Source organism: Rattus norvegicus, chromosome 7, assembly GCF_036323735.1.
Source record: "Rattus norvegicus strain BN/NHsdMcwi chromosome 7, GRCr8, whole genome shotgun sequence".
NCBI classification, from domain to species: domain Eukaryota; kingdom Metazoa; phylum Chordata; class Mammalia; order Rodentia; family Muridae; genus Rattus; species Rattus norvegicus.
Window position 1 is genome coordinate 69,978,593 of NC_086025.1, and position 17,948 is coordinate 69,996,540.

Below are 17,948 nucleotides of genomic sequence, written 5' to 3' on the forward strand. Positions count from 1 at the left end.
AGCTCCAAATCTATATGCTCAGAGCCTCCAAGGCTTGCTGTGACTGACAGAAAGTGCACAGGAAGAGTCCAGTCAGCTTCTCCCAGAGCTTGCTGTGGCTCAGAGAACATAATCACAGCCTGGCCAGCCTCTTCTGAGTCGCCCTGTCAAGGTAACCAGGATGTGCCCTACAATTTACTGGACCTTCTGAGGGTCAGGGGTGATGACAGAGGCTCTGCCAGGGAGGACCCTCTGCCCCATGCCCATAATACTCAGCCCCCAGCTCTCCCTCCCCCTCCCCCTCCCTTCCCCCCTCTCTCTCACACACACCATTCAATCAGTATGCTAAGTCTATTTAGACTTTAGAGTCTATGCTTTAAATCATACACTCTGGCTTCCAGGAATACACAATTGCTCTCACAATAAAGGCTGATTTCTCATTCCCCGCAGTGGGGTTTTGATTATGTGAGTGTATCATACTTTTCACTTAGCCATTCAAACAAAAGCTCCATTTGAGTGAAAAACAAAACTCCTGTCAGTGTGCTGATAAGTTACAGCCATGAGTCAACCCAGTAAGGAGGCAAAACCTCCCCCTCCTCCCCCTCGCCTTCCGGACCACCTTGTTAGAATCCTGAGGAACTGAGGGCACCATTTCAGCTCTACTGCCAGCCGGCCAGGTCGAGGGGAGCATAAAGAGCACACTGGCCGCCTCCCCGCCCAGCCCACAGCAGCCATTACCCTCTTCCCTGCACACTCCGCCCGTCCAGAGAATGGCAGGCAGCCCACAGTCCTGCCAGGCTGTCCTGTCTCGAACACTCACACTCAACCATGCACACACTCACACAAGTTCATGCCTTGCACTTCATAGTCTGTAAAGTGTAGCCCAACAGGGGAAGACTCGAGAAGGCTGGTGCTCACTGTTGGCCTGACTGGGCTTCGAATCACCGTGGAAGTCCATCAGTGGGCATGTCTGTGAGCATCTTCCAGAAGGTTTTACTGAAGAAGGAGTACCTACCCTGAATGGGGTGGGGCAGTATTCAGTGAGCTGGGGTCCTAGACTGAAGAGAATGGAGAAAGTGAGCTGAGGACCAGCTCAAATCTCTTTGACACCTGGCTACAGCTGAGATGTGACCAGCTGCCTCATGTCCCTGCTGCCACATCCCTGCCATGGCAAACTGTAAGCCAAAACCAAAGGCCTCCTCCTCTAAGCTGCTTTTGTCAGGTATTTTAGACAACAATGAGAAACAGAATAAAAGAAGCTGGAAGGAATGGACTCTCTTTCAAGCCCCAAATCAGGAAAATGCAACCTCCATTCCCCAGGCTGTAGAAACCCTCAGACTAGTACGGCCAGGACTACGCTTAAGACGTTTAATGGGCAGTGCATAGTTACCTCAATGGAGGTGAGCATCCCTGTGGCCACGGGAGGCTGTGCTTTTTCCTATTTTGTCTGGATCCACCCCTGATGGCATCCTGGACACAGCCTGCCCTTGAGCTAGTTCTCAAACACCCCTAATTCTCAATGTTCTTACCACTTTGAAAATCTCCATGCAGTTGTACCTGATCACATAGTGTAAACACGGAGACACACACACACACACACACACACACACACACACACACACACACACGTGCACACACACACATCTTTTACTTGTGCCGGTAAAATGGAAAACTCCTGGCCCTCTCAGTCCTGGTCTCTAAACAGTTTACCAGACTGTAAAGTAGGGAGCTGAAGCACCACCAGTTCTGCAACCTTCAGAGTCGGCAAATCCTCAGAGTCATGTCAGATATTCTATGCTGAGCAGTCAGAGACTCTGGGGCAGTCATGAGGACAGTAGGCAATCATCTGTCAAAAGGCTCTCCCCATTCCAAAGCTTCAGAGGCCCCTCTACTGGGTTCTGAACTCAGATTTGCCAATACTATCCATGAAAGGAAACAATGGCTTGCTCCCTCACTGTTAGAATTCCTGCGTTCTGAATGCTTGCTTTGGATATGCTATCTGCAGCAGTAGCATCCTCTGTCATAAGCAAGATGCCTTTGTAAGGCTTCCAAGACAGATATAACGCAACCATTGTCAGCCTCCAGCGTCCAGAGTGGTCCAATGTGTCTCCAGCCATTGTAGCCCACAACCATGAAAATAGAACTGAGATTCAGGGCTCATGGAGACAGCCTGGCCATCCTCCATGAAGGATACCCTATATATACAAGTCTCAGTGTCTGTTCTAAGAACAAGTTAATAAGGAAAAGCGAAGAAACCGGAGCCCAAACATTTCAGCAGTGCTACTGTGTGACAACAGCCCACAGGCATTGTGAGAGCTGAGGAATGGGAGGCAAATGGCCGGTAGTTCCCCGAGGATGCTTTAAGGAAGGGGTCTCGAAGGTGACGAAGCCGATTAGAAAGGAGAGAGAGATTTCAGTCAGTGACCAGAACATAAGGACTGTGAAGCCTAACTAAGGACCTGGACCACCAACTCTCCAGGTGACAGGCCACTGGCACTTTTCACAGCAAGGAGCTGCACGATAAATCTTAGGGTACTGTCAAGGATGGATATGAGGAGAGGCTGAAGGCAAGAGGACCAGGTGCCCATGGGAAGAACAAAATGGGGGAAGAGAAGCGAGTGTGTTGGAGGCATGACTCAATTGCTCATACAGTCGCTCAACCTGGAAAGCTGGACATTCATTATTCTGGGTCTGTGCACACTCTTGCTTCTTGTCCTCATTCAGACGAAGTCCTCCTTCCACCCTGACCAGTCCAATGGTTGTTCAGCTCCACCCCCCTCCATCAGTCAAATGGTTGCTCAGTTCCTGCCCCCGCCCACCTCTCTCCCCGCCCCCCACCCCGTCAGCCCAATGGTTGCTCAGTTCCTCCCCCGCCCCGCCCTGCTCCTCCCCTTGTCAGCCCAGTGGTTGTTCAGCTCAAAGAGTCCCCTCTTGGCTGCCAAGGCTTGAATGTCCCCGCTGTGTTGAAATTCAGCCCCTCTCAGGTATTAAGAGGCGAGGCCTTTGGGAGATAATTATGTCCGGGGGATTGTCGTTGTCAGCGGCTCAGCCCTGTCATGATTAGTTCCACCCATGGTTAACCGGTGATCTCTAGGGTAGGTCTGCTGTGTAGGTACCCGTCTCACCACAGGGTTTCCTGTGCCGTGTTGGAACTCTATAGAGCATCCCCATCGGTGAGAAGGCTCTCATCGGTTTTGTCTCTGCAATGCCGTACCTATGCACCTTCATTATAAATTATCCAGCCCATGGTATTCACAGAAAACAGATCAGAGCTGACTGTTTGGCCTTCCCGTGATCTATCTGCTATGCCAGTACCAGAGATTTCTTTAGATGTAGACCATATCATGCCAATCTCAGGCTGGAGCTCTGTGACTTCTCCATGCCAGGCCTCTGAGTGCATTTCTCTCCTGTTAGAAAACACTTTTCCTTTCTTGCCCTGGTGGTGGTCATTCTTTGTCTTCTGGTCCTATCCTGAGGGGAAGAGCTAAGTAGAAACTCTAAACTCCAGACACAGATCACACTCCCCACGAGGGAGGTCTCAGACTTGGTGACTCATGGGAACTTCAGACTCAACATGTCCAAAGCCAAGCCCTGAATCCCCTGCCTCCTACACACTGTGCTGAAACTGCCCATCCTGTGGGCGAGTGGCTCCAGGCCAGGGAGTCAAGCAAGCACTCTCTCTTCCTGGCCCTTCCATACCCTTACCTCCAGCCTGGACACCGAGGCTGACTGTGATCCTGGTCTCTACTCTTGTCTGCTCTGATTAAAGATTTTTTTTTCTAAGTAGTTTGATTTCAGTTATCTTCCCCGGACAGACTGCTTCGAGGACTGCCCTTAGTGAGGGACACGTTAGCTGTGTTGTCCAGTTTGGGGGAAAGTCATCAAGCTGAGAGGGCTTTGTTCAGAAATGAGCAGCCATGAGCCATGTTGGTCTAATAAGGTTAAACTGACTTTCCCATCTGTACAGGGAAATCACTATTAAATATGTAAGTTTTTATTCTCACGAATATCCCCACCTTCAGCCTTCAACCTTCCAACCGCCAGCTGCTTTAGCTGAACTTGGAAACCTCTGCAGATGTCCCTGCCCTCTCTGGGGGCTCTCAGTCAGTGACAGAGAGCAGTGTGGAGCCTTACCAGAGCCAGACCTGCCTAACACAGGCAGCTTCTCCTGGCTCTAAGCTTAGATTCCCAGGCTTCACTGAAGACTGCGCCCTCCTCCCCTCCCCCTTCCCCTCCTCCCTCCTGGTTCCCCTTCTCTATTGTCCCTAGCTTTTCCTTCTTCCTCCCTGGGATGGTTGATCTCACTTGTTAACTTCTCTGGATCTGGAAATAACCAGGGAACAAGGTTCAGACACACCCATGGGGGTTTTCTATTTTCTTGTTTATGTTCTACTGTCTTAATCAGGATTTCTATTCCTACACAAACATCATGACCAAGAAGCAAGTTGGGGAGGAAAGGGTTTATTCAGTCTACACTTCCACATTGCTGTTCATCACCAAAGGAAGTCAGGACTGGAACTCAAGCAGGTCAGGAAGCAGGAGCTGATGCAGAGGCCATGGAGGGATGGTACTTACTGGCTTGCTTCCTCTGGCTTGCTCAGCTTGCTTTCTTACAGTACCTAAGACCACCAACCCAGGGACAGCACCACCCACAGTGGGCTGGGTCCCCCCTCCTTGATCACTAGTTGAGAACATGCCTATAGCTGGGTCTCCTGAAGACTTTTCCTCAACTGAATCTCCTTTCTCTGTGATAACTCCAGCTTGTGTCAAGTTGACACATAAAACTAGCCAGTACATCTACCAAAGTGGTAGCATCTTCCCATGTCAGTCAAAATATAAAGAGGTCCAAGGGAAAAGCTTTAGCCTGCTTACCTTAGTGTCTTGCTGGCATGTTCAACCACTTTGTGGGTGCTGTAGCAACTGCCACTGTCTTGCACTGATAATAGGATCCAGAATCTTCTTCCATGGACTAAAGAACAATGCTCTCCAAGAATCTTTCAGGCCTGGGTTACCAGATTGGTTATTATGGCAGCTATGGGGTAAACAGAACATCCAGTCACTCATCCTTTCAGTGTGAAGATGTCTCTGCTGTTGGCCTCCTGGGCCCACATCATCTAAACCTCTTCTAACACTTGTTCTTTCCATGGAGAACCCTGACGCAACCACACATTCAGCAGCTTGATCTCTGGATCCGTGTCCCCGTATACTTTTCTTTGCATTCTAGAGTACCTCATTAGTTTCTGTAATCAGAACCACGGGGGATAAGAACTTACATATTTAATAGTGATTTCCCCTGTACAAATGGGAAAGTCAGTTTAACCTTATTAGGCCAACGTGGCTGCTCATTTCTGGACAATGTCCTATCAGCTTGGTAACTTTCCCCCAAACTGGACAACACAGCTAACGGAACTCAACAGATCTGTATTTCTAGATCTGCCTAGGTGTTTGCTTCCCAGGGGGTCCAGAATGACACAGAAGAATACAAAGCTATATACACTATACTCTGACACCCTGGAATGCACAGTACACCCACACAGAGGGTACACTGGATGCATGCTCCTCGCTTTAGAAATGGCATTTGTAAGGCAAAGTGTGGTGGCTCATGCCTTCCATTCCTAACACTTAGTAGTCTGAGGCATGAGGATTGCTATGAGTCTTAGGCCAATTTGGCTACTATATAGTATGCAGGTTGGGTACAGAATGAGACTGTCACACACACACACACACACACACACACACACACACACACACACTCGGCCGGTAATGGCTCAGTGGTTACACACTCACCTCTAAGCTCAATTAAACGAGAGTTTAAACCCCAGGACCCACATGATGTTGAGAGGAAACTGATTTTCACAAAATGTCCTCTGATCTCCACCAGCACAGATACGTATACCACAACACACATAACAAACAAATAGATAAATGTGACAACAATTTAAAATAAACAGCAGCAACAACAGGAAGTGTCACGTGTGTATTTCAGCGATCCGTCTACATCTGAACAACCCAAGCTGCACGGTCAAAGCCTTGGGACCTCCCTTTAGTCCTCTCGTGGTATTCTGGTCTTCGGTCTTGGTGATTACATGCAAAGTTTCTCTGAATAACTTTGTCCACACTAATTTTGAAATAATATAGATAAATTCATGGAAGAGAAGGACTAGGCCAGGGGTTTGTACACTTTCCTTTCTGATAAATATTGCCACATCTCTCCCCTTAGGGTCTGCATTGACTTATATTTCTACCAGAAAATATGCACATCCTCTGTTTCCCATGTCTTTGCCAACACCATGTATTTTCAAAGTTTATTTTTTTCCCCTTCTGAGGCTTATTGTGTAGCACAGGCTGGCCTTAAACTTGCAATCGTATCACCTCTTCCTCCCGAGTAAGGATAACAAGCCTGTCCCCCCAATAACTCTTTGCCATTCTGAGCTGTGAGAGAGTGGTTGTTTTTAAAATTAAAAGCTGCCAAGGGTATATAGGCGCATGCCTATAATCCTAGCACTCTGTAGGCTGCAAGAGATTCGCTAAGTTGAGGCCAGCCTCAGCTGTACATGGAGACCTTGCCCAAAAAGAAACAAGGTGGATTGATTAAATTAAAAGCAGAAGTCAAAACCTTTCACTTTCTTGCTTCTAATTCCTCAGTGGCTTCTGAGTGTCTGGCGACCATCCTGTCACTCACACCCACCCACTTTGCCCACATCTCTCCCTCCAGCTGCTCTCGTCCCTCCTCCACAGAACTTGTTCAGTTAGCCATTAAGCTCACCAAAGCCATTCTCAACTCGGGACTTTTGCATGAGCTGTTCCCTCCACAGGGAACGACCTTGTCTGAGTCCTTCAGATCTCACCACCACGGCTACCTGCTTGGCTAGGGCCCTTCACCCTACAAGTCCAGACTGTATTGCTTGCTGCCAAGGCAGACTGTTGGCTGCCTTCAGTCTTCTTCACAATGTCTGTGTGCTTATCTTTCCTCTCTCTGGCTTTCAGGTTCTACAGTGTCTGCTCATCTAAACAGGCACTTACTCACAGGGCATATGAGCAGATAAGCCATGGAATGAATCGTCCCAGACTTCCAATGGCATTAAGCTGACCCATATCCTCTCAGATGCCACCACTTTTCCATAAAAGCCCTCCTTGTACTTCTGAACTGGAGGGCACCTCATCCCCCAGGGGCAGCTGGAGTCCCCAGCTGTTTTTAGTTTATCAAATGTCTTTTGAGATCCTCTGAGGGAGAAATGTGACTCAAGGTGTGTCACACCTGACACAGCTGTGTCTACTGGAGCAGACCAGGCACAGCAAACATTGTTGCCTTAGGAACCTCAAGTGGCAACATGTTATCTTGGAGAAAGAGTCTTTCTCTCTGGGCCAGTAAGAGTTTTCACTGTGCAACGTGAACTAAGAAAGTCCAAGGTTAGCTCTGCTGGGGAGCAAAGCAAGACAGTTCATCAGAAGAGAGTTGAATTGTGGGGCTCTTCCCACATCCATCTGTGAGGCCTCATCACTGCCTCAGAGTATGACTTTGTTTAGAAATAAAATCCTTGCTGATGCAACTGGTTAAGGTAGGCAGGGCTCAAGGACCCTAATTCAGTACGATTAATACCCTTATATTAAAGGGTATGATACTGTGTTCAGAGGTGGGAAAGGTCCATAAGCCTTAGTACACCAGAGGATTGTAGCAAGCCACTCAGTTTGTAACACTTTGCTCCAGTATCCTTAGTGAACCAATCACACTTCAGCCACACCAGGCCATCTTGGACAACCAGAGTAGGCATGCCAAAGATGATCTTGTACATTTGTCTGTGTAAACAACCTCCATCACAATCATGTCCTTGTTAGACATGAGCTCTGGTCATCCTGGGCTGTGGTCTGGGCATATCCCCTCTGTAGTTTCAGTGGTGTGGAAAATGTCTAGGGGAGGTAGCCTGTCAGCTCCCTCCCTCATTGCCACTGTGACTCAGTTCCCAAACTCCTCCCACTCCCCAGTGTGATTGTTTCCCATCAGATACACACAGCAAAGAAGTCTCACCAGCACTTTTTGTGTTAGAGGGAAGGCTACTGCTGGGACACCTTGCAGTTGGCTTGACTGACTGTATTTCCTCTCCCCACTCTTCCCACTAGCTTGTCTCTTCTGCTGGTATATTTGCAATTCTGTTTTAAGCCATTCCTAGGTAGCTTCATCTGTCTGGAGATCTCTCCCAGGGCTGTCCTTGGGAGTTACTTGGGGAAACTTGAAAGCATTTGAAATTGCCATGGTGGTCAGGAGAGGGGTTATCGGATACACTGGTACCGGTCAGAGATGTGCAGGCAGGTCCTAAAATTGAAAATTGTTCCATCCAAGTTCCAATAATATGACTGCTAAGAAACAGCTCTAAGATGGTGTGGAGGCAAGAATGCCACCTCGGCGTAGGATAACGCTTGGCTTACTTGTTTGTTTGGTTTGTGCTTTGAGGCCATAAACCTCAGACATGTGTGGCATTCTACCCGCTCACTCCCACCACCTCCTTGCACTTAAAAAAGAAATTCTCACTTCCCCCCTGGAGCGATGATGAGCTGCTATCATGCCTTCCACCCCCTCCAGTCATAGGCTGCGTATGTCCAGTGGCTGTGCCCACCAGCACCCCCCCACACACACACACCCCTGCAGGTACTGGGATGGGACAGAGGAGCCTGGCTTCCAGGCAGGACAAGAGCCAGAGGTACTGTGCATGTAGGGCCAGCACTCAGGATGGAAGAAAGTGTAAAGTGACAGGAACAGGCAGCATGCAACCACACCTAAACAAACCTCTCCACACAGCCCCACCACCCCTCCACACAGCCCCACCCCTCCACACAGCCCCGCCCCTCCATACAGCCCCGCCCCTCCATACAGCCCCACCCCTCCATACAGCCCCGCCCCTCCATACAGCCCCGCCCCTCCATACAGCCCCGCCCCTCCATACAGCCCCGCCCCTCCATACAGCCCCGCCCCTCCATATAGCCCTATGTCTCCATATAGCCTCACCAATCTAGAGGACAATTTCTCCCTTGCTGTCTCTATATGATAGACAGGAAGATCTTAAGTGAATGTTGCCCAAGTAGCTTTCTCCTGGGTTTTACAGAGTGGGACAGGGCCAGTGCCCTGTCATAGAAAGGCGGATTAGGCATCACAGGGTTGAATCAAGTGTGCCTGGGGGACAGCAGAGTGGCTGGCACAGACAGCAAGGGCAGAACTTGGATGAGTAAAGTACCCGTGTGGATTTTGGAGGAGTGGGGGCAGTTTCTTCACCCCCCAAAAAATGGGAAGCCCCCAAGGTCCCTGGCAATGGGGAATGCTGTGGCCAGCCAGCTTCATATTTTAAGTTTATATTCTTTTCTTCTTTCCTTTAAAAGCTGCACCTCTGGACACAGCCACCTCCTACACCTCCTACTCACATCAGGAGCTTACAGTGCACCAGGGAAAGCATTTCATATTGGAACTCAACTAGTTCCCCGTTCCGTGGCCGTCAGGTTCCATCTTCTTGTCGAGGAAGTAAAAGGCCCCGTATTTATTACGGACATCCTAGTGAACGAGCCAGATCACCCCCTGTGACCTCACATTCAACCTACATGGGATTCAGATCCTCAGAACCAGAAGGGCCGCTGTTGGCTGATGCTGGCGGCCAACAGGAAGCCGAGAGCGATGGGCACTGGCACTCAGTTGGCTTTCTTTTGTGATTCAGTCCAGGCTGCAGTCCATGGAATGTTGCTGGCCACACTCAGGGTGGATCTTCCTACCTCAGACCAATCTACAAACTCCCAGACAGACATGCCCAGGTTTGTGATTCTAGATACTGTCAAGCTGACCGTCGATATGAACCACCACAAGGATGTTTGCTAATGTAGCCAGAAGGCGGGAGAGGGAGCAGAAATGACAGGGAATTGAAGATCAGATGGGCCAAGGAAAGGCCATAGCCCTCATCGACAACAGTGCTCAATGGTAGGCGATTTTGATTGTTGAAGCATGAGGAATTGTCACCATCACAGCATGGTGGGGGTTGTCACAACTCAATCCTAGCACATAGTGTCCTTAAGCATCGTTCCACACCCAGAACAATGCCAGTCTAATGGGCACTGATTGAGGACGCAGCTGAGCTAAGGGAACAGTAGCAAGAAATTGCAAAAAGAAGCCTTAGTAGAGGCCAAACTCTTCTCTCAGACACAGCTCGTTTCCTGGGTACCACCCCCAGTGAGCCTTAGGGCTGACAGCCCCAGGCTCTCTCCTTCCTCTCCTTCTCTCTTACCAGGCTTTTTATTTGACATTTATTTGCTTGCTTGCTTGCTTGCTGGGAGTGTGGACCTGTTCTTTATGTGAAGAAGGATAGGGAAAGTCTAGAGGTTTTCTGGGGCTGGACTGAAATCCAGGTTTCACGGTTTACAGACCCTCTGCATCCCAGTTCCGTGATCAAATGGCTACTGCTTCCTCTACCTGTCTTATTAGCTTCCGGTCACAGTGGTGATTTGAAAGAAAATGGCCCCATAGGCCCACAGGGAGTGACACAACTAGGAGGTGTGGCCTTGGAGGAAGTGTCTCACTGGGGGCAGGAATTCCCACAGGCTCAAGCCAGGCGCAGCGGCTCACTGTCTATTCCTGCTGTTTGCTGATCCAACGTAGAAGGATCAGCCGCTTCTCCAGCACCACGTCTGCCTACATCACATGCGTCCTGCTCTGATGTCAGTGGGTGTTATGGTTTGTCTATGCTCGGTCCAGGGAGTGGCATATTAGAAGGTGTGGCCCTGTTGGAGTGGGTGTGTCACTGTGGGTGTGGGCTTTAAGACCCTCATCCTAGCTGCCTGGAAGCCAGTATTCTGCTAGCAGCCTCCAGATGAAGATGTAGAACTCTTAGCTCCTCCTGCACCATGCCTGCCTGGATGCTGCCATGCTCCCACCTTGATGATAATGGACTGAACCTCTGAACCTGTAAACCAGCCCCAGTTAAATGTTGTTCTTATAAGAGTTGCCTTGGTCATGGTGTCTTTTCACAGCAGTACAACCCTAACTAAGACAGTGGGCTAAACCTCTGAACTGTAAGCCAGCTGTAATTAAATTCGATCCTTTATAAGAGCTACCCTGATACCTCTTTTCAGCAATAGAAATCCTGTTACCCTATTATGTAGGGACCATTGGAGAGTCAGGTTCTCCAAAAGGAGAAACAAAGGTTTGGCGAGGCCCCTGTGTGTCTCCGGGACCCAGCTAGAGAGACAGAACCCTGACTGGACTCCAAATCCCCACTCTTGCTTTGGAGTCAAGGGAAGTGAGACTCTGGTTTGGTTCTGTTATGCAGTTGTAAAGGTCTCCAGACATCAGCCATTCCTTTTAATATCTCTGGAGGGACACAGTGTGCTACCTGGATCTCCTGGAGCCCAGGGCTGTGAGCTGTGAGGAGCTGGGTGGATACACGCTAGAGATGAGACACCATCTCCAATTCTCTCCTAGCAGGAGCCTGCTTGCCTGATCTTGCAGCATTGGGCACATGCCCAGAGGTAACAATGCCCACTGTCCTTCTTCCAGGCCTGGTTCCTAGGCCTCCTCTCAGTTCACCTTCATGGCCGCCTGCTCAGGACTCATGCCCTTCTGACAGAGGGAGCACAGATCCCTAAGAACAGAGGAGGTTAGTCTTGGCTGCAGGTGGGAATTACATGAGATGCAAGAGAGCCCAGTGCTAGGCTGAGTATCAGGCCATTAGATGAACAGCTCTCCCTAATGCTGGCCCACCTGGGGAGGATGCCCTCGTGGCTGGGTATCCTCACAGGAGCAGTGTGTGGGAATGACACAGAGCAATGAAGAGTCAGCTGTCCTTGCTCCTGCCTTTGACCTCCTTTCTGGCAAGCAGTAGTACGTGGAGGGATTGTGTGTGGGGGTCTCCTGGCTCTCATCAGCCAATTCAATCCATGAGGGCAGCGGGAGCAGAAACGTCAAGCAGGGGTGGAGTGCAGTGCTTGGGAGCCCTGTGAATATGTATGGTGAAGACCACACCGGACCAGCAATCAGTAGGCAGATCAAGTTTATTTAGGGTGATTTAAGGCTTATGAAGTTTTGTCAGACTGAGGATAGGCACATGGAGGATGGGCAAAGGCCATTGGCTGGGGGACTTGGGGTACCTGAAATGTCTCATTAGCATTTGGAAGCATTTCAGGAATCTCAGGTGTTGGGTGAACAGGTTTTGTCAGGAGAAAGGAAATTGATCCTGTAATCTAATTGATCCTGTAATCTAATCTATGTGACAATCCTCAGGGAGAGGCCTATGTGTGAGCTTAGACTTCCCCAGGCAAAGTCAGAGGAGGGGGAAGCCCTGCTAATGAAGGGAGTCTCCCATGATGCACGGAGTCCAGAAGCTTTCGGTCATGGTGGACTTCGACCTTAAATAGCAGAGTTTCCCCACAGTGTGCTTGGGGTAGCCCATGACTTTCCCTCCTGCCCAACTCCAGACCCTTCCCACTGGGTGTTCTTGGTCAATGCTTGGCTCCTCTTAGCCTGTGTCCATGGCCATGTTTGAGTAGTTCCTTGTGGTATTTTGGTAAAGCAATTGGGGCCTCTTTATAAATATTGGCTACCTCCCTTCCTCTTCCTTCTTCTGTGGCCCATCTTTGTTTATTCACGTCTCCTCCAGGGGAAGTGAAACTCAGCCATCTTGTAGGCAGCACTGCCTGGGAGCTGGTTAAGCATCAGAACAGACAGAAACTTAGAAATGCAAATCGGTCTGCTGGCCACATGGACTCTCATGGTGTCTCTTAGTGGGTTCAGGACTGGTGGGTTCCCTTTTTAGGTTCAGGACTGGGCAGGTTGAGCTAGACGGGAAGACAGTAAGACAATATTCTGTGGGCTCCACCTAACTTTTCAAAATGGGTCTTCATTAGTGGGTGGAGACAGTGGCCCTTTCTCTTTCTGAAAGGTCAGGAGGCCAGGGAGCAGCCAGTTTTTTTTTTTTTTTTGAAAAAAAAAAAAAAAGAGTGTACTTTTGATACTGAGGCATCCCACCAGACTTGTCACAGGATATTGGGAAGTCATGGTCCCCTTCTTGGGGTTCTTGGTCTCATCAATCAAAGAATTTAAGAGTAGTCATAAGAAAGCTGGAAGATGATTTTATTAGAACTTAAAAGAAAAGTTTCAAAGCAGACAAACTGTGATCTAGGCAACTGCTTGGAGGAAGGATACAGAGGCGAGGAACTCCATGTTCTTAGAGTTAGGCTAGGAGGTCAGCTGTGTGGACAAGTGTCCACATGCCAGAGAGGGTCGCTCTTGATGTCCCAGCTGTAGGGTACACATGCATATTAGTACAGATTAGGACAATTTCCATTCCTGTACAGGTGAAAGGAAATGTTGCACTTTTTTGAGTAATTTAGAGAATTGGGCAGAGTTAGGAAGCTGCATGTTGTGACGTCAGTGGGGTGAGACTTCTGGGAAGGAAGAAGACTTTCTCTCATTAAAGGGATAGTTATTCCTCCAGTATCCTTAACATTTCTTAGGGTAAACTCATCCTCCTGAGGGGTGGTATTTGGCCCAACTGGATTAACATTTAAAGAAAAAATGTTGTGAGCAGCTTTGAATGTTGGTTTGAATTCACAGGCCAGAGAAATAGCTTCCCCTAATGGCCTCTGCAGAGCACTGATCAAGGCTCCTGTAACACTGGTATGCCCTCGGGAGTTACCCCAGGGTGAGAATTGGCATGGTGCTTGCTACACCGTAGAAACACAGTCCAGTGTGAAGGCTGAAATATTTAGGGCTACAATGCCACAGGTATCTAGAGGAGGCTCTCACCTGGGGTTACAGATGGCTACTTCTCTGTGTCCTCACATGAGAAAAAGGGAAGGAGAGTGAGGAGGGCGGGGATCGGGGTGGGGACTGTGTACCTGTGGTCTCTTTGTTCCTCCCTCGTGACCTCATCTAATCCTCCCCAAACAGCCCACCTGAAATACCTAAATATGATCACCTGGGGATTGAGGTCTTGAACCCTTTTACACTGCTGTAACAATGTGATGCTGACCCAGTGATGTGTTAAGAACAGATATGTCTTTCTCACAGCCCTAGAGCAGCGGTTCTCAACCTATGGGTTGTGACCCCTTGGGGTGAGGGGGATGTCAAATGACCCTTTCACAGGGTTTGCATAGCATACATCCTGCATATCAGATTATGATACTATTCATAACAGTAGCAAAGTTGCAGTTATGAATTAGCAACAAAATAATTTTATGTGGTTCACCACAGCACAAGAAACCATATCAAAGGGCTGAAGCACTAAGAAAGTTGAGAACCCTTGCTCTAGAGGGTGGGAAAGACAAGGTTGAGAACTGCATGCAGTCAGCCTGCACCATCCTAAGGCAGAAGGGAAAAGAGCTCAAAGACATAGCCTCAAGGCTTTTACCCTGGATACCATTAATGATGCCTGAGTTCTGGGCCCTACTCACCTGTAAGCAGCCCAGGTCTTCACTGCTATTGCCTTGAAGGTTACTTAACACACACTTTTGGGGGTACATAGTTAAACCAACCCAGCTTCAGTGTATGAATTTGGGGGACTGGACATGTAATTCATCCCAAGGGTTAAGGATATAGGTATGTTCTACCTGTGGCCAAGAAGGGCTGTGAATACGGCTCAACACAAAATTGTTTCCACTATAAACATTAAGAGATTTCTGGGAGGATTGTTTTGTTCTGTTTTGCTTTTTTAACAGTTCTAGAGTATGAACATTGTAACACCTTCAGTGTAACAGTGTCAAAAGGCTGGCATGCCTGGTCAAGTCTTAAAGGTGACTCCAATAAACTAGAGAGACAAGAATAAGACTTCCCATCCTTCTGCCTCATCCTGTTGCTGTCCTCACCACAGACGTTCAGCCCCAGTCACGAGAAGGGGGCTCTAGACCAGAGGTTCTCTCCTTTTCCGACCCTGACACTCTTTAACGCAATTCCTCCTGTTTTGGTGACCCCCCCAAACATAGAATTATTTTTGTTGCTACTTCATAACTGCAATCTTTATTGTTATGAATCATACTGTAGACATGTGTTTTCCAATGGTCTTAGATGACCCCCATGGAAGGACCCTCAAGGGGTCAAGACCCATAGGATGAGAGCCACTACACTAGAGGGTGGTTTGTAGCTTGACTTTGATGAGCGGAGACAGAAGAGCAGAGAAGAGCTAAGAGGAACAGGTTGGAATGTGGACTCCTGCTGTATGTATGGCTCTGGAGCTAGACTGTGGTCCAGGGTAGGGCAATCTTTGGAGGCTGTCAGTGGATGGAGTTTGTAAACCACCACTCCGCTGTGTCCTGGGAGCTTGTAAGTCCTGGGCTTGAGGGACAGATTCACAGTCCCTGAATCCCAATATGCTTTCGTTAAAAGCTAACTTTGGGTCAAAGTTAACTTTGGATCGGATGCTTGTTTGAACCCAAAGCTTTTCAAAGCTCCTCTAAATAACCTCATGTTGATGCCAATTTTCAGAGGCTAGAAGGGAGCTTCCTACATAGAGGCAGGGTGCTAACCAAAGTTGAAAGTCTTAACTTTGCTGTCTGATGGATCAAGTTAGAGGCGACCTCCTTCCTTGCTATGTAACCCGCATGATTACATAATATCATCCACACAATGCAGTGGTTAGGTACCTGCGCCTGAGAACGCCAGGCTTCTCAGATGTTTCTCAGAAGTCTCTGTGCTTCCGTTTCCTTCCCGGAAAGATGAAGATGAAACAATAATTCCCATCTCAGAAAGTGAGAATATGAATTGGATGACTTAACTCCAGCAATGTGTTTGTGCTGATTCATGGTACACACAGTTACTAACTACACAGAGACACAAGAACACCCAGAGATACATACTAGTCATTGTAATACTTCATGACAACACTCACAACAAAACAGCAAACCTTGTAAATCTTTTCAGGCAGCCTGTGGCATGTAGTCAGTCCACCTCAGTAGGGGAAATCTGATGTCACAAATTAGCCCAAGGTCATGTGACTAGAAAGTGGAATTGCTGAGATTTAAATCAAAGCCATCTGCCCTCAGATACATCTGTGTCCACACTTCAAGTTGCTCAAAATGTAATTTGTCTTTATTCAGATTTTTTTTCCCATTGTGGGCTGTTAACAGAGATAGGATGACATTTGCCAAATAAAGGGATAAATCTGCCTTAAGCCTAATTCCCAGTGAACTTTTTCTCTGTCCTCCTTTGACAGACTAGCAAGCCTTTAAGTTGGAAATTATGTTAAAACAAAAACAAAAACAAAAAAACCTCCGCTTGAGGTGATATCTAAGTAACAGACATCAGGACTTCATGTGTCTCCGTGTCTAGGAGGCTTAATGTTCAATAACCATGCACTGTAGCAAACCAGAAAAACAAAAAGCACCCACGTGGCTGCCGCTGGTTGCAGGTGGTGCTCATTACCACAGGGTACCCAGAAGTGGGTGCGGATCCTGAGGCGGCCTGCAGAGTTAAAGCAGGAATCACTGCAGGTCAAGCCCTGCCTTTCAAAACGAAGAGTTCAGAGTCGAGTTTAGACAACTTTTCATGCAGTACTGTAGAGCACCGCACTGGCTTGTGCTTGTAAGCACACATTTGGGGGGGCCTGGTGACTGACTCCTCCCTAACTGCTGACCCTAGTTTTGTTTCTCTAGGCACACTCCATAGATAAATGGTCCCATGACCACCCATCTTCTAAACACGGCTGATGTTCAAAGTGCACTGCACCAGCCACCAGTTTGAAAGAGCCGAGATATTTGTTAAAATGCAGGTGTCCCGGCCGTCCCCAGGGCAGTGGGCTCTACATTGCTTTCACATCCTCCACATGACACTGGGCCAGCCACTGGGGCTGTACCTATACCCCTGGCAGGGAGGAACCTTCCTGCACCCCCTCCCCACTCGCTGCTCCCGGTCTGTCTGAGCTTCGCCTCTAACTCCTCTAAGGGGTAGCGGTAACCCACGCTGGCTGGATCTCTCTCCATCCCCTAAGGCGCTTCACAGAAGCCACTTTGCCCTGTCCCTACCCTGTCCATCGCCACAGCTAAGCCTGGCTGAGCCAAGGGCTGCATCCACGCGGGTGGGGCCATCTGGCCACACACCCGTCCGTGACTCAGCCTTCGCGGGCGGCGCACAGCTCCAGGCCGTGCGGGGACAAAGCCGTGCCAGCGCGCCGCACCTGCAGGCCGCCCAGCACCCCCGCCCTCTCCTCCTGGGTGGGGGTGGAGGGGAGGGAGGCCCTGACTGTTGCCAGGCAGGCTGGGCCCGCGGCGGCTGCGGTTGGCTCCCGGTCGCCCGCCGCCCCCGCACCGCCTCCGCGCGCTGAGTCACCCCGCCCCACCGGCCGCCGCCCCGTGGCTCCCACACCTCTGCGCCTGCGCATACTGCTGCATTTTTTCCCCCACCCCACCCCCGCCACGGTCCTCGCCCCATCCGCCGCTCTCGTGCGTGTGTGTGCGCGCGCACTAGGCGCCAGGCACGCGGAAAGGTCGTCAGCTCTACTTTGTTGCCAACGCAACATCAGGTACGCCCAGGAGTCCCCTCGACACTGTCTTGCACTGTCGCTTGCTTGTCACCATGGCATCCTCTCTGATGCTGTTTGCAAACCCCTATCCAGGTTTTGGCTCTGCCGCAGTGACATCACTGCACAGCACTGCCACCACCACCTTGTTTTTGCTCGGTGGACCTCAAAGGTTGAAGCCCGCGACACTCTTCTGGCCGCAACATAGTCTGCACCCAGGCTCACCGACCCAGACCACCCAGTGGTGTGCGACCCTGGCCTTTGATAAAGTTGTTGTGGTGCTGCTTGGGCCAGAGTGCTAAATCACCAAAGGTGCAACCCCTTGGTGCACATAAATGTAAGCTTTTGTTCAGAGGACTGGGGGCGGGGATGGGGGTGGGGAGGAGGGGCCTCAGACTAGCATATCTAAAGAGCTAGGAGAGGGGGCTTGGGGGGGAGGGAGTATCCTGCTTCAGTCTTGTTTTACCCTTCAAAACAATATGGTGTCTCCAG

At 49.5% G+C, this 17,948-nt stretch overlaps 1 long non-coding RNA gene across 14 annotated transcripts in view; it reads left to right on the forward strand.

Moving 5' to 3' along the window:
* The first annotated feature begins 12,665 nt into the window (after positions 1-12,665).
* LOC100910524 (uncharacterized) overlaps positions 12,666-17,948 on the forward strand; it is a 60,467-nt gene continuing 55,184 nt past the window's right edge. For 6 of the 14 annotated variants that reach the window (XR_010053757.1, XR_010053759.1, XR_010053761.1 and 3 more), the window contains exons 1-2: positions 13,034-17,459; positions 17,553-17,793. This is a non-coding gene — a long non-coding RNA (uncharacterized LOC100910524). Of the gene's footprint in view, positions 17,460-17,552; positions 17,794-17,948 lie in introns of all 14 variants that reach the window. The other 8 variants (XR_010053769.1, XR_593492.4, XR_010053766.1 and 5 more) reach the window with 3 other exon arrangements.